Genomic DNA, 15,988 nt, shown 5'->3' on the forward strand with positions numbered 1-15,988 from the left:
AAAGAGACAGTAGATCTAGCTGGTCTGTCATAATATAATTGAGACAGTAGTTCTAAAATGGTTTGTCATAATATACGAGGCAGTAGATCTAGCTCGTCTGCGATAATATAATTGAGACTGTAGATGTAGCTGTTCTGTCATAATACAATAGAGACAGTAGATCTAGCTGGTCTTTCATACTATAATTGAGACAGTAAATCTAGCTGGTCTTTCGTAATATAATTGAGAGAGTAGATCTAGCTGGTCTGCAATGAAATAATTGAGACAGTAGATCTAGCTGGTCTGTCAAAATATAAAAGAGGTAGTAGATCTAGCTGGTCTGTCAAAATGTAATAGAGACAGTAGTTCTAGCTGGTCTGTCATAATATAACTGATACAGTAGATCTAGCTGGTCTGTCATAATTTAATAGAGACGTTAGATCTAGATGGTCTGTCATAATTGAATAGAGACAGTAGATCTAGCTGGTCTTTCATAATATAATTGAGACAATAGATCTAGGTGGTCTGTCATATAATAGGGGCAGTAGATCTAGCTGGTCTGTCACAATATAATAGAGACAGTAGTTCTAGCTGGTCTGTCATAATATAACTGATACAGTAGATCTAGCTGGTCTTTCGTAATATAATTGAGAGAGTAGATCGAGCTGGTCTGCCATAATGTAATTGAGACTGTAGCTCTATCTGGTCTTTCATAATATAATTGAGACAATAGATCTAGCTGGTCTGCCATGATATAATTTAGACAGTAGATCTTGCATGTCTATCATAATGTATTAGAGACTGTAGATGTAGCTGGTCTGTCATAATGCAATAGAGACAGTAGATCTAGCTGGTCTGTCATAATATAATAGACAGTAGATCTAGTTGGTCTGTCGTAATACAATAGAGACAGTAGATCTAGCTGGTCTGTCATAATATAATAGACAGTAGATCTAGTTGGTCTGTCGTAATACAATAGAGACAGTAGATCTAGCTGGTCTTTCATAATATAATTGAGGCAACAGATCTAGTTGTTCTGTCATAATATAATAGAGACAGTAGATCGTGCTGGTTTGTCATAATATAATTGTGACAGTAGATCTAGCTGGTCTGTCAGAATTTAATAGAGACAGTAGATCTAGCTGGTCTGTCATAATATAATAGAGACAGTAGATCTAGCTGGTCTGGAAGAATTTAATAGAGACAGTAGATCTAGCTGGTCTGTTATGATATAATTGAGAGAGTAGATCTAGCTCGTCTGTCATTATATAAAAGAGGCAGTAGATCTAGCTGGTCTGTCAGAATTTAATAGAGACAGTAGATCTAGCTGTTCTGTCATAATATAATAGAGACAGTAGATCTAGCTGGTCTGTCATAATATAATAGAGAGAGTAGATCTAGCTGGTCTGTCATAATATAAAATAGGCAGAAGATCTAGCTGGTCTGTCATAATATAATTTAGAAAGTAGATCTAGCTGGTCTGTCATAATATAATTGAGACAGTAGATCTAGGTGGTCTGTCATAATATAAAAGAGGCAGTAGATCTAGCTGGTCCGTCATAATATTAATGAGAAAGTAGACCTAGCAGGTCTATCATAATATATTAGAGACTGTAGATGTAGCTGGCCTGTCATAATATAGTAGAGACAGTAAATGTAGCTGGTCTGTCATAATATAATTGAGACAGTAGATCTAGCTGTTCTGTCATAATATAATAGAGGCAGTAGATCGTGCTGGTTTGTCATAATATAATTGTGACAGTAGATCTAGCTGGTCTGTCATATTATAATAGACTAGAGACAGTATATCTAGCTGGTCTGTCAGAATTTAATAGAGACAGTAGATCTAGCTGGTCTGTCATAATATAATAGAGACAGTAGATCTAGCTGGTGTGCCATAATATAATTGAGACAGTAGATCTAGCTGGTCTGTCATAATATAAAATAGGCAGTAGATCTAGCTGGTCTGTCATAAATTAGCAGAGAAAGTAGATGTAGCTGGTCTGTGAAAATATAATAGAGACAGTAGATCTAGCTGGTCTGTCATAGTTTAATAGAGACAATAGTTTGAGCTGTTCTGTCATAATATAATAGAGACAGTAGATCTAGCTGGTCTGTCAAAATGTAATAGAGACAGTAGATCTAGCTGGTCTGGAAGAATTTAATAGAGACAGTAGATCTAGCTGGTCTGTTATGATATAATTGAGAGAGTAGATCTAGCTCGTCTGTCATAATATAAAAGAGGCAGTAGATCTTGCTGGTCTGTCATAATATAATAGAGACAGTAGATCTTGCTGGTGTGCCATAATATAATTGAGACATTAGATCTTGCATGTCTATCATAATATATTAGACACTGTAGATGTAGCTGGTCTGTCATAATATAATTGAGACAGTAGATCTAGCTGGTCTGTCATATTATAACATAGGCAGAAGATCTAGCTGCTCTGTCATAATATAATTGAGACATTAAATCTAGCTAGACTGTCATAATACAATAGAGAAGGTAGATCTAGCTGTCTGTCGTAATATAATAGACACAGTAGATCTAGTTGGTCTGTCATAATATAAAATAGGCAGAAGATCTAGCTGGTCTGTCATAATATAATTTAGAAAGTAGATCTAGCTGGTCTGTCATAATATAATAGACTAGAGACAGTATATCTAGCTGGTCTGTCAGAATTTAATAGAGACAGTAGATCTAGCTGGTCTGTCATAATATAATAGAGACAGTAGATCTAGCTGGTGTGCCATAATATAATTGAGACAGTAGATCTAGCTGGTCTATCATAATATAAAATAGGCAGTAGATCTAGCTGGTCTGTCATAAATTAGCAGAGAAAGTAGATGTAGCTGGTCTGTGAAAATATAATAGAGACAGTAGATCTAGCTGGTCTGTCATAGTTTAATAGAGACAATAGTTTGAGCTGTTCTGTCATAATATAATAGAGACAGTAGATCTAGCTGGTCTGTCAAAATGTAATAGAGACAGTAGTTCTATCTGTTCTGTGATAATATAATAGAGACAGAAGATCTAGTTGGTCTGGAAGAATTTAATAGAGACAGTAGATCTAGCTGGTCTGTTATGATATAATTGAGAGAGTAGATCTAGCTCGTCTGTCATTATATAAAAGAGGCAGTAGATCTTTCTAGTCTGTCATAATATAATAGAGACAGTAGATCTTGCTGGTCTGTCATAATATAATTGAGACAGTAGATCTAGCTGGTCTGTCATATTATAACATAGGCAGAAGATCTAGCTGCTCTGTCATAATATAATTGAGACATTAAATCTAGCTAGACAGTCATAATACAATAGAGAAGGTAGATCTAGCTGTCTGTCATAATATAATAGACACAGTAGATCTAGTTGTTCTGTCATAATATAAAATAGGCAGAAGATCTAGCTGGTCTGTCATAATATAATTTAGAAAGTAGATCTACCTGGTCTGTCATAATATAATAGACTAGAGACAGTATATCTAGCTGGTCTGTCAGAATTTAATAGAGACAGTAGATCTAGCTGGTCTGTCATAATATAATAGAGACAGTAGATCTAGCTGGTGTGCCATAATATAATTGAGACAGTAGATCTAGCTGGTCTGTCATAATATAAAATAGGCAGTAGATCTAGCTGGTCTGTCATAAATTAGCAGAGAAAGTAGATGTAGCTGGTCTGTGAAAATATAATAGAGACAGTAGATCTAGCTGGTCTGTCATAGTTTAATAGAGACAATAGTTTGAGCTGTTCTGTGATAATATAATAGAGACAGTAGATCTAGCTGGTCTGGAAGAATTTAATAGAGACAGTAGATCTAGCTGGTCTGTTATGATATAATTGAGAGAGTAGATCTAGCTCGTCTGTCATTATATAAAAGAGGCAGTAGATCTAGCTGGTCTGTCATAATATAATTTAGAAAGTAGATCTAGCTGGTCTGTCATAATATAATTGAGACAGTAGATCTAGGTGGTCTGTCATAATATAATTTAGAAAGTAGATCTAGCTGGTCTGTCATAATATAATTGAGACAGAAGATCTAGCTGGTCTGTCATAATATAATTTAGAAAGTAGATCTAGCTGGTCTGTCATAATATAATTGAGACAGTAGATCTAGGTGGTCTGTCATAATATAAAAGAGGCAGTAGATCTAGCTGGTCCGTCATAATATTAATGAGAAAGTAGACCTAGCAGGTCTATCATAATATATTAGAGACTGTAGATGTAGCTGGCCTGTCATAATATAGTAGAGACAGTAGATCTAGCTGGTCTGTCAAAATTTAATAGAGACAGTAGTTCTAGCTGTTCTGTCATAATATAATAGAGACAGTAGATCTAGCTGGTCTGGAAGAATTTAATTGAGACAGTAGATCTAGCTGGTCTGTCATAACATAATAGAGACAGTAGTTCTAGCTGGTCTGCCATGATATAATTGAGAGAGTAGATCTAGCTCGTCTGTCATAATATAAAAGAGGCAGTAGATCTTGCTGGTCTGTCATAATATAATAGAGACAGTAGATCCTGCTGGTGTGCCATAATATAATTGAGACATTAGATCTTGCATGTCTATCATAATATATTAGAGACTGTAGATGTAGCTGGTCTGTCATAATATAATTGAGACAGTAGATCTAGCTGGTCTGTCATATTACAACATAGGCAGAAGATCTAGCTGCTCTGTCATAATATAATTGAGACATTAAATCTAGCTAGACTGTCATAATACAATAGAGAAGGTAGATCTAGCTGTCTGTCATAATATAATAGACACAGTAGATCAAGTTGTTCTGTCATAATATAAAATAGGCAGAAGATCTAGCTGGTCTGTCATAATATAATTTAGAAAGTAGATCTAGCTGGTCTGTCATAATATAATAGACTAGACAGTATATCTAGCTGGTCTGTCAGAATTTAATAGAGACAGTAGATCTAGCTGGTGTGCCATAATATAATTGAGACAGTAGATCTAGCTGGTCTATCATAATATAAAATAGGCAGTAGATCTAGCTGGTCTGTCATAAATTAGCAGAGAAAGTAGATGTAGCTGGTCTGTGAAAATATAATAGAGACAGTAGATCTAGCTGGTCTGTCATAGTTTAATAGAGACAATAGTTTGAGCTGTTCTGTCATAATATAATAGAGACAGTAGATCTAGCTGGTCTGTCAAAATGTAATAGAGACAGTAGTTCTAGCTGTTCTGTGATAATATAATAGAGACAGTAGATCTAGTTGGTCTGGAAGAATTTAATAGAGACAGTAGATCTAGCTGGTCTGTTATGATATAATTGAGACAGTAGATCTAGCTCGTCTGTCATTATATAATAGAGACAGTAGATCTTGCTGGTGTGCCATAATATAATTGAGACATTAGATCTTGCATGTCTATCATAATATATTAGACACTGTAGATGTAGCTGGTCTGTCATAATATAATTGTGACAGTAGATCTAGCTGGTCTGTCATATTATAACATAGGCAGAAGATCTAGCTGCTCTGTCATAATATAATAGAGACAGTAGATCTAGCTGGTCTGTCATAGTTTAATAGAGACAATAGTTTGAGCTGTTCTGTCATAATATAATAGAGACAGTAGATCTAGCTGGTCTGTCAAAATGTAATAGAGACAGTAGTTCTAGCTGTTCTGTCATAATATAATAGAGACAGTAGATCTAGCTGGTCTGTCAAAATGTAATAGAGACAGTAGTTCTAGCTGTTCTGTGATAATATAATAGAGACAGTAGATCTAGCTGGTCTGGAAGAATTTAATAGAGACATTAGATCTAGCTGGTCTGTTATGATATAATTGAGAGAGTAGATCTAGCTCGTCTGTCATTATATAAAAGAGGCAGTAGATCTAGCTGGTCTGTCATAATATAATTTAGAAAGTAGATCTAGCTGGTCTGTCATAATATAATTGAGACAGTAGATCTAGGTGGTCTGTCATAATATAAAAGAGGCAGTAGATCTAGCTGGTCCGTCATAATATTAATGAGAAAGTAGACCTAGCAGGTCTATCATAATATATTAGAGACTGTAGATGTAGCTGGCCTGTCATAATATAGTAGAGACAGTAAATGTAGCTGTTCTGTCATAACATAATTGAGACAGTAGATCTAGCTGTTCTGTCATAATATAATAGAGGCAGTAGATCGTGCTGGTTTGTCATAATATAATTGTGACAGTAGATCTAGCTGGTCTGTCATAATATAATAGACTAGAGACAGTATATCTAGCTGGTCTGTCAGAATTTAATAGAGACAGTAGATCTAGCTGGTCTGTCATAATATAATAGAGACAGTAGATCTAGCTGGTGTGCTATAATATAATTGAGACAGTAGATCTAGCTGGTCTGTCATAATATAAAATAGGCAGTAGATCTAGCTGGTCTGTCATAATATAAAATAGACAGTAGATCTAGCTGGTCTATCATAATATAAAATAGGCAGTAGATCTAGCTGGTCTATCATAATATAAAATAGGCAGTAGATCTAGCTGGTCTGTCATAAATTAGCAGATAAAGTAGATGTAGCTGGTCTGTGAAAATATAATAGAGACAGTAGATCTAGCTGGTCTGTCATAGTTTAATAGAGACAATAGTTTGAGCTGTTCTGTCATAATATAATAGAGACAGTAGATCTAGCTGGTCTGTCAAAATGTAATAGAGACAGTAGTTCTAGCTGTTCTGTGATAATATAATAGAGACAGTAGATCTAGCTGGTCTGGAAGAATTTAATAGAGACAGTAGATCTAGCTGGTCTGTTATGATATAATTGAGAGAGTAGATCTAGCTCGTCTGTCATTATATAAAAGAGGCAGTAGATCTTGCTGGTCTGTCATAATATAATAGAGACAGTAGATCTTGCTGGTGTGCCATAATATAATTGAGACATTAGATCTTGCATGTCTATCATAATATATTAGAGACTGTAGATGTAGCTGGTCTGTCATAATATAATTGAGACAGTAGATCTAGCTGGTCTGTCATATTATAACATAGGCAGAAGATCTAGCTGCTCTGTCATAATATAATTGAGACATTAAATCTAGCTAGACTGTCATAATACAATAGAGAAGGTAGATCTAGTTGTTCTGTCATAATATAAAATAGGCAGAAGATCTAGCTGGTCTGTCATAATATAATTTAGAAAGTAGATCTAGCTGGTCTGTCATAATATAATAGACTAGAGACAGTATATCTAGCTGGTCTGTCAGAATTTAATAGAGACAGTAGATCTAGCTGGTCTGTCATAATATAATAGAGACAGTAGATCTAGCTGGTGTGCCATAATATAATTGAGACAGTAGATCTAGCTGGTCTATCATAATATAAAATAGGCAGTAGATCTAGCTGGTCTGTGAAAATATAATAGACACAGTAGATCTAGTTGTTCTGTCATAATATAAAATAGGCAGAAGATCTAGCTGGTCTGTCATAATATAATTTAGAAAGTAGATCTAGCTGGTCTGTCATAATATAAAAGACTAGAGACAGTATATCTAGCTGGTCTGTCAAAATTTAATAGAGACAGTAGATCTAGCTGGTCTGTCATAATATAATAGAGACAGTAGATCTAGCTGGTGTGCCATAATATAATTGAGACAGTAGATCTAGCTGGTCTGTCATAATATAAAATAGGCAGTAGATCTAGCTGGTCTGTCATAAATTAGCAGAGAAAGTAGATGTAGCTGGTCTGTGAAAATATAATAGAGACAGTAGATCTAGCTGGTCTGTCATAGTTTAATAGAGACAATAGTTTGAGCTGTTCTGTCATAATATAATAGAGACAGTAGATCTAGCTGGTCTGTCAAAATGTAATAGAGACAGTAGTTCTAGCTGTTCTGTCATAATATAATAGAGACAGTAGATCTAGCTGGTCTGTCAAAATGTAATAGAGACAGTAGTTCTAGCTGTTCTGTGATAATATAATAGAGACAGTAGATCTAGCTGGTCTGGAAGAATTTAATAGAGACAGTAGATCTAGCTGGTCTGTTATGATATAATTGAGAGAGTAGATCTAGCTCGTCTGTCATTATATAAAAGAGGCAGTAGATCTAGCTGGTCTGTCATAATATAATTTAGAAAGTAGATCTAGCTGGTCTGTCATAATATAATTGAGACAGTAGATCTAGGTGGTCTGTCATAATATAAAAGAGGCAGTAGATCTAGCTGGTCCGTCATAATATTAATGAGAAAGTAGACCTAGCAGGTCTATCATAATATATTAGAGACTGTAGATGTAGCTGGCCTGTCATAATATAGTAGAGACAGTAAATGTAGCTGTTCTGTCATAACATAATTGAGACAGTAGATCTAGCTGTTCTGTCATAATATAATAGAGGCAGTAGATCGTGCTGGTTTGTCATAATATAATTGTGACAGTAGATCTAGCTGGTCTGTCATAATATAATAGACTAGAGACAGTATATCTAGCTGGTCTGTCAGAATTTAATAGAGACAGTAGATCTAGCTGGTCTGTCATAATATAATAGAGACAGTAGATCTAGCTGGTGTGCTATAATATAATTGAGACAGTAGATCTAGCTGGTCTGTCATAATATAAAATAGGCAGTAGATCTAGCTGGTCTGTCATAATATAAAATAGACAGTAGATCTAGCTGGTCTATCATAATATAAAATAGACAGTAGATCTAGCTGGTCTATCATAATATAAAATAGGCAGTAGATCTAGCTGGTCTGTCATAAATTAGCAGATAAAGTAGATGTAGCTGGTCTGTGAAAATATAATAGAGACAGTAGATCTAGCTGGTCTGTCATAGTTTAATAGAGACAATAGTTTGAGCTGTTCTGTCATAATATAATAGAGACAGTAGATCTAGCTGGTCTGTCAAAATGTAATAGAGACAGTAGTTCTAGCTGTTCTGTGATAATATAATAGAGACAGTAGATCTAGCTGGTCTGGAAGAATTTAATAGAGACAGTAGATCTAGCTGGTCTGTTATGATATAATTGAGAGAGTAGATCTAGCTCGTCTGTCATTATATAAAAGAGGCAGTAGATCTTGCTGGTCTGTCATAATATAATAGAGACAGTAGATCTTGCTGGTGTGCCATAATATAATTGAGACATTAGATCTTGCATGTCTATCATAATATATTAGAGACTGTAGATGTAGCTGGTCTGTCATAATATAATTGAGACAGTAGATCTAGCTGGTCTGTCATATTATAACATAGGCAGAAGATCTAGCTGCTCTGTCATAATATAATTGAGACATTAAATCTAGCTAGACTGTCATAATACAATAGAGAAGGTAGATCTAGTTGTTCTGTCATAATATAAAATAGGCAGAAGATCTAGCTGGTCTGTCATAATATAATTTAGAAAGTAGATCTAGCTGGTCTGTCATAATATAATAGACTAGAGACAGTATATCTAGCTGGTCTGTCAGAATTTAATAGAGACAGTAGATCTAGCTGGTCTGTCATAATATAATAGAGACAGTAGATCTAGCTGGTGTGCCATAATATAATTGAGACAGTAGATCTAGCTGGTCTATCATAATATAAAATAGGCAGTAGATCTAGCTGGTCTGTGAAAATATAATAGACACAGTAGATCTAGTTGTTCTGTCATAATATAAAATAGGCAGAAGATCTAGCTGGTCTGTCATAATATAATTTAGAAAGTAGATCTAGCTGGTCTGTCATAATATAAAAGACTAGAGACAGTATATCTAGCTGGTCTGTCAAAATTTAATAGAGACAGTAGATCTAGCTGGTCTGTCATAATATAATAGAGACAGTAGATCTAGCTGGTGTGCCATAATATAATTGAGACAGTAGATCTAGCTGGTCTGTCATAATATAAAATAGGCAGTAGATCTAGCTGGTCTGTCATAAATTAGCAGAGAAAGTAGATGTAGCTGGTCTGTGAAAATATAATAGAGACAGTAGATCTAGCTGGTCTGTCATAGTTTAATAGAGACAATAGTTTGAGCTGTTCTGTCATAATATAATAGAGACAGTAGATCTAGCTGGTCTGTCAAAATGTAATAGAGACAGTAGTTCTAGCTGTTCTGTCATAATATAATAGAGACAGTAGATCTAGCTGGTCTGTCAAAATGTAATAGAGACAGTAGTTCTAGCTGTTCTGTGATAATATAATAGAGACAGTAGATCTAGCTGGTCTGGAAGAATTTAATAGAGACAGTAGATCTAGCTGGTCTGTTATGATATAATTGAGAGAGTAGATCTAGCTCGTCTGTCATTATATAAAAGAGGCAGTAGATCTAGCTGGTCTGTCATAATATAATTTAGAAAGTAGATCTAGCTGGTCTGTCATAATATAATTGAGACAGTAGATCTAGGTGGTCTGTCATAATATAAAAGAGGCAGTAGATCTAGCTGGTCCGTCATAATATTAATGAGAAAGTAGACCTAGCAGGTCTATCATAATATATTAGAGACTGTAGATGTAGCTGGCCTGTCATAATATAGTAGAGACAGTAAATGTAGCTGTTCTGTCATAACATAATTGAGACAGTAGATCTAGCTGTTCTGTCATAATATAATAGAGGCAGTAGATCGTGCTGGTTTGTCATAATATAATTGTGACAGTAGATCTAGCTGGTCTGTCATAATATAATAGACTAGAGACAGTATATCTAGCTGGTCTGTCAGAATTTAATAGAGACAGTAGATCTAGCTGGTCTGTCATAATATAATAGAGACAGTAGATCTAGCTGGTGTGCTATAATATAATTGAGACAGTAGATCTAGCTGGTCTGTCATAATATAAAATAGGCAGTAGATCTAGCTGGTCTGTCATAATATAAAATAGGCAGTAGATCTAGCTGGTCTGTCATAAATTAGCAGATAAAGTAGATGTAGCTGGTCTGTGAAAATATAATAGAGACAGTAGATCTAGCTGGTCTGTCATAGTTTAATAGAGACAATAGTTTGAGCTGTTCTGTCATAATATAATAGAGACAGTAGATCTAGCTGGTCTGTCAAAATTTAATAGAGACAGTAGTTCTAGCTGTTCTGTCATAATATAATAGAGACAGTAGATCTAGCTGGTCTGTCAAAATGTAATAGAGACAGTAGTTCTAGCTGTTCTGTGATAATATAATAGAGACAGTAGATCTAGCTGGTCTGGAAGAATTTAATAGAGACAGTAGATCTAGCTGGTCTGTTATGATATAATTGAGAGAGTAGATCTAGCTCGTCTGTCATTATATAAAAGAGGCAGTAGATCTTGCTGGTCTGTCATAATATAATAGAGACAGTAGATCTTGCTGGTGTGCCATAATATAATTGAGACATTAGATCTTGCATGTCTATCATAATATATTAGAGACTGTAGATGTAGCTGGTCTGTCATAATATAATTGAGACAGTAGATCTAGCTGGTCTGTCATATTATAACATAGGCAGAAGATCTAGCTGCTCTGTCATAATGTAATTGAGACATTAAATCTAGCTAGACTGTCATAATACAATAGAGACAGTAGATCTAGCTGGTCTGTCAAAATGTAATAGAGACAGTAGTTCTAGCTGTTCTGTGATAATATAATAGAGACAGTAGATCTAGCTGGTCTGGAAGAATTTAATAGAGACAGTAGATCTAGCTGGTCTGTTATGATATAATTGAGAGAGTAGATCTAGCTCGTCTGTCATTATATAAAAGAGGCAGTAGATCTTGCTGGTCTGTCATAATATAATAGAGACAGTAGATCTTGCTGGTGTGCCATAATATAATTGAGACATTAGATCTTGCATGTCTATCATAATATATTAGAGACTGTAGATGTAGCTGGTCTGTCATAATATAATTGAGACAGTAGATCTAGCTGGTCTGTCATATTATAACATAGGCAGAAGATCTAGCTGCTCTGTCATAATATAATTGAGACATTAAATCTAGCTAGACTGTCATAATACAATAGAGAAGGTAGATCTAGTTGTTCTGTCATAATATAAAATAGGCAGAAGATCTAGCTGGTCTGTCATAATATAATTTAGAAAGTAGATCTAGCTGGTCTGTCATAATATAATAGACTAGAGACAGTATATCTAGCTGGTCTGTCAGAATTTAATAGAGACAGTAGATCTAGCTGGTCTGTCATAATATAATAGAGACAGTAGATCTAGCTGGTGTGCCATAATATAATTGAGACAGTAGATCTAGCTGGTCTATCATAATATAAAATAGGCAGTAGATCTAGCTGGTCTGTGAAAATATAATAGAGACAGTAGATCTAGCTGGTCTGTCATAGTTTAATAGAGACAATAGTTTGAGCTGTTCTGTCATAATATAATAGAGACAGTAGATCTAGCTGGTCTGTCAAAATGTAATAGAGACAGTAGTTCTAGCTGTTCTGTGATAATATAATAGAGACAGTAGATCTAGTTGGTCTGGAAGAATTTAATAGAGACAGTAGATCTAGCTGGTCTGTTATGATATAATTGAGAGAGTAGATCTAGCTCGTCTGTCATTATATAAAAGAGGCAGTAGATCTTGCTAGTGTGCCATAATATAATTGAGACATTAGATCTTGCATGTCTATCATAATATATTAGACACTGTAGATGTAGCTGGTCTGTCATAATATAATTGAGACAGTAGATCTAGCTGGTCTGTCATATTATAACTTATGCAGAAGATCTAGCTGCTCTGTCATAATATAATTGAGACATTAAATCTAGCTAGACTGTCATAATACAATAGAGAAGGTAGATCTAGCTGTCTGTCATAATATAATAGACACAGTAGATCTAGTTGTTCTGTCATAATATAAAATAGGCAGAAGATCTAGCTGGTCTGTCATAATATAATTTAGAAAGTAGATCTAGCTGGTCTGTCATAATATAATAGACTAGAGACAGTATATCTAGCTGGTCTGTCATAATATAATAGACTAGAGACAGTAGATCTAGCTGGTCTGTCATAATATAATAGAGACAGTAGATCTAGCTGGTGTGCCATAATATAATTGAGACAGTAGATCTAGCTGGTCTGTCATAATATAAAATAGGCAGTAGATCTAGCTGGTCTGTCATAAATTAGCAGAGAAAGTAGATGTAGCTGGTCTGTGAAAATATAATAGAGACAGTAGATCTAGTTGGTCTGTCATAGTTTAATAGAGACAATAGTTTGAGCTGTTCTGTCATAATATAATAGAGACAATAGATCTAGCTGGTCTGTCAAAATGTAATAGAGACAGTAGTTCTAGCTGTTCTGTGATAATATAATAGAGACAGTAGATCTAGCTGGTCTGGAAGAATTTAATAGAGACAGTAGATCTAGCTGGTCTGTTATGATATAATTGAGAGAGTAGATCTAGCTCGTCTGTCATTATATAAAAGAGGCAGTAGATCTAGCTGGTCTGTCATAATATAATTTAGAAAGTAGATCTAGCTGGTCTGTCATAATATAATTGAGACAGTAGATCTAGGTGGTCTGTCATAATATAAAAGAGGCAGTAGATCTAGCTTGTCCGTCATAATATTAATGAGAAAGTAGACCTAGCAGGTCTATCATAATATATTAGAGACTGTAGATGTAGCTGGCCTGTCATAATATAGTAGAGACAGTAAATGTAGCTGGTCTGTCATAATATAATTGAGACAGTAGATCTAGCTGGTCTGTCATAATATAATAGAGACAGTAGATCTAGCTGGTCTGTCAAAATGTAATAGAGACAGTAGTTCTAGCTGTTCTGTCATAATATAATAGAGACAGTAGATCTAGCTGGTCTGGAATAATTTAATTGAGACAGTAGATCTAGCTGGTCTGTCATAACATAATAGAGACAGTACTTCTAGCTGGTCTGCCATGATATAATTGAGAGAGTAGATCTAGCTTGTCTGTCATAATATAAAAGAGGCAGTAGATCTTGCTGGTCTGTCATAATATAATAGAGACAGTAGATCCTGCTGGTGTGCCATAATATAATTGAGACATTAGATCTTGCATGTCTATCATAATATATTAGAGACTGTAGATGTAGCTGGTCTGTCATAATATAATTGAGACAGTAGATCTAGCTGGTCTGTCATATTACAACATAGGCAGAAGATCTAGCTGCTCTGTCATAATATAATTGAGACCATAAATCTAGCTAGACTGTCATAATACAATAGAGAAGGTAGATCTAGCTGTCTGTCGTAATATAATAGACACAGTAGATCTAGTTGGTCTGTCATAATATAAAATAGGCAGAAGATCTAGCTGGTCTGTCATAATATAATTTAGAAAGTAGATCTAGCTGGTCTGTCATAATATAATTGAGACAGTAGATCTAGGTGGTCTGTCATAATATAAAAGAGGCAGTAGATCTAGCTGGTCTGTCATAGTTTAATAGAGACAATAGTTTGAGCTGTTCTGTCATAATATAATAGAGACAGTAGATCTAGCTGGTCTGTCAAAATTTAATAGAGACAGTAGTTCTAGCTGTTCTGTCATAATATAATAGAGACAGTAGATCTAGCTGGTCTGTCAAAATGTAATAGAGACAGTAGTTCTAGCTGTTCTGTGATAATATAATAGAGACAGTAGATCTAGCTGGTCTGGAAGAATTTAATAGAGACAGTAGATCTAGCTGGTCTGTTATGATATAATTGAGAGAGTAGATCTAGCTCGTCTGTCATTATATAAAAGAGGCAGTAGATCTTGCTAGTCTGTCATAATATAATAGAGACAGTAGATCTTGCTGGTGTGCCATAATATAATTGAGACATTAGATCTTGCATGTCTATCATAATATATTAGACACTGTAGATGTAGCTGGTCTGTCATAATATAATTGAGACAGTAGATCTAGCTGGTCTGTCATATTATAACATAGTCAGAAGATCTAGCTGCTCTGTCATAATATAATTGAGACATTAAATCTAGCTAGACTGTCATAATACGATAGAGAAGGTAGATCTAGCTGTCTGTCATAATATAATAGACACAGTAGATCTAGTTGGTCTGTCATAATATAATAGACACAGTAGGTCTAGTTGTTCTGTCATAATATAAAATAGGCAGAAGATCTAGCTGGTCTGTCATAATATAATTTAGAAAGTAGATCTAGCTGGTCTGTCATAATATAATAGACTAGAGACAGTATATCTAGCTGGTCTGTCAGAATTTAATAGAGACAGTAGATCTAGCTGGTCTGTCATAATATAAAATAGGCAGTAGATCTAGCTGGTCTGTCATAAATTAGCAGAGAAAGTAGATGTAGCTGGTCTGTGAAAATATAATAGAGACAGTAGATCTAGCTGGTCTGTCATAGTTTAATAGAGACAATAGTTTGAGCTGTTCTGTCATAATATAATAGAGACAGTAGATCTAGCTGGTCTGTCAAAATGTAATAGAGACAGTAGTTTTAGCTGTTCTGTGATAATATAATAGAGACAGTAGATCTAGCTGGTCTGGAAGAATTTAATAGAGACAGTAGATCTAGCTGGTCTGTTATGATATAATTGAGAGAGTAGATCTAGCTCGTCTGTCATTATATAAAAGAGGCAGTAGATCTAGCTGGTCTGTCATAATATAATTTAGAAAGTAGATCTAGCTGGTCTGTCATAATATAATTGAGACAGTAGATCTAGGTGGTCTGTCATAATATAAAAGAGGCAGTAGATCTAGCTGGTCTGTCATAATATAATTGAGACAGTAGATCTAGCTGGTCTGTCATAATATAATAGAGACAGTAGATCTAGCTGGTCTGTCAAAATGTAATAGAGACAGTAGTTCTAGCTGTTCTGTCATAATATAATAGAGACAGTAGATCTAGCTGGTCTGGAAGAATTTAATTGAGACAGTAGATCTAGCTGGTCTGTCATAACATAATAGAGACAGTAGTTCTAGCTGGTCTGCCATGATATAATTGAGAGAGTAGATCTAGCTCGTCTGTCATAATATAAAAGAGGTAGTAGATCTTGCTGGTCTGTCATAATATAATAGAGACAGTAGATCCTGCTGGTGTGCCATAATATAATTGAGACATTAGATCTTGCATGTCTATCATAATATATTAGAGACTGTAGATGTAG

Source organism: Oncorhynchus mykiss, chromosome 14, assembly GCF_057628025.1.
Source record: "Oncorhynchus mykiss isolate SJ-2025 chromosome 14, ASM5762802v1, whole genome shotgun sequence".
NCBI lineage: Eukaryota > Metazoa > Chordata > Actinopteri > Salmoniformes > Salmonidae > Oncorhynchus > Oncorhynchus mykiss.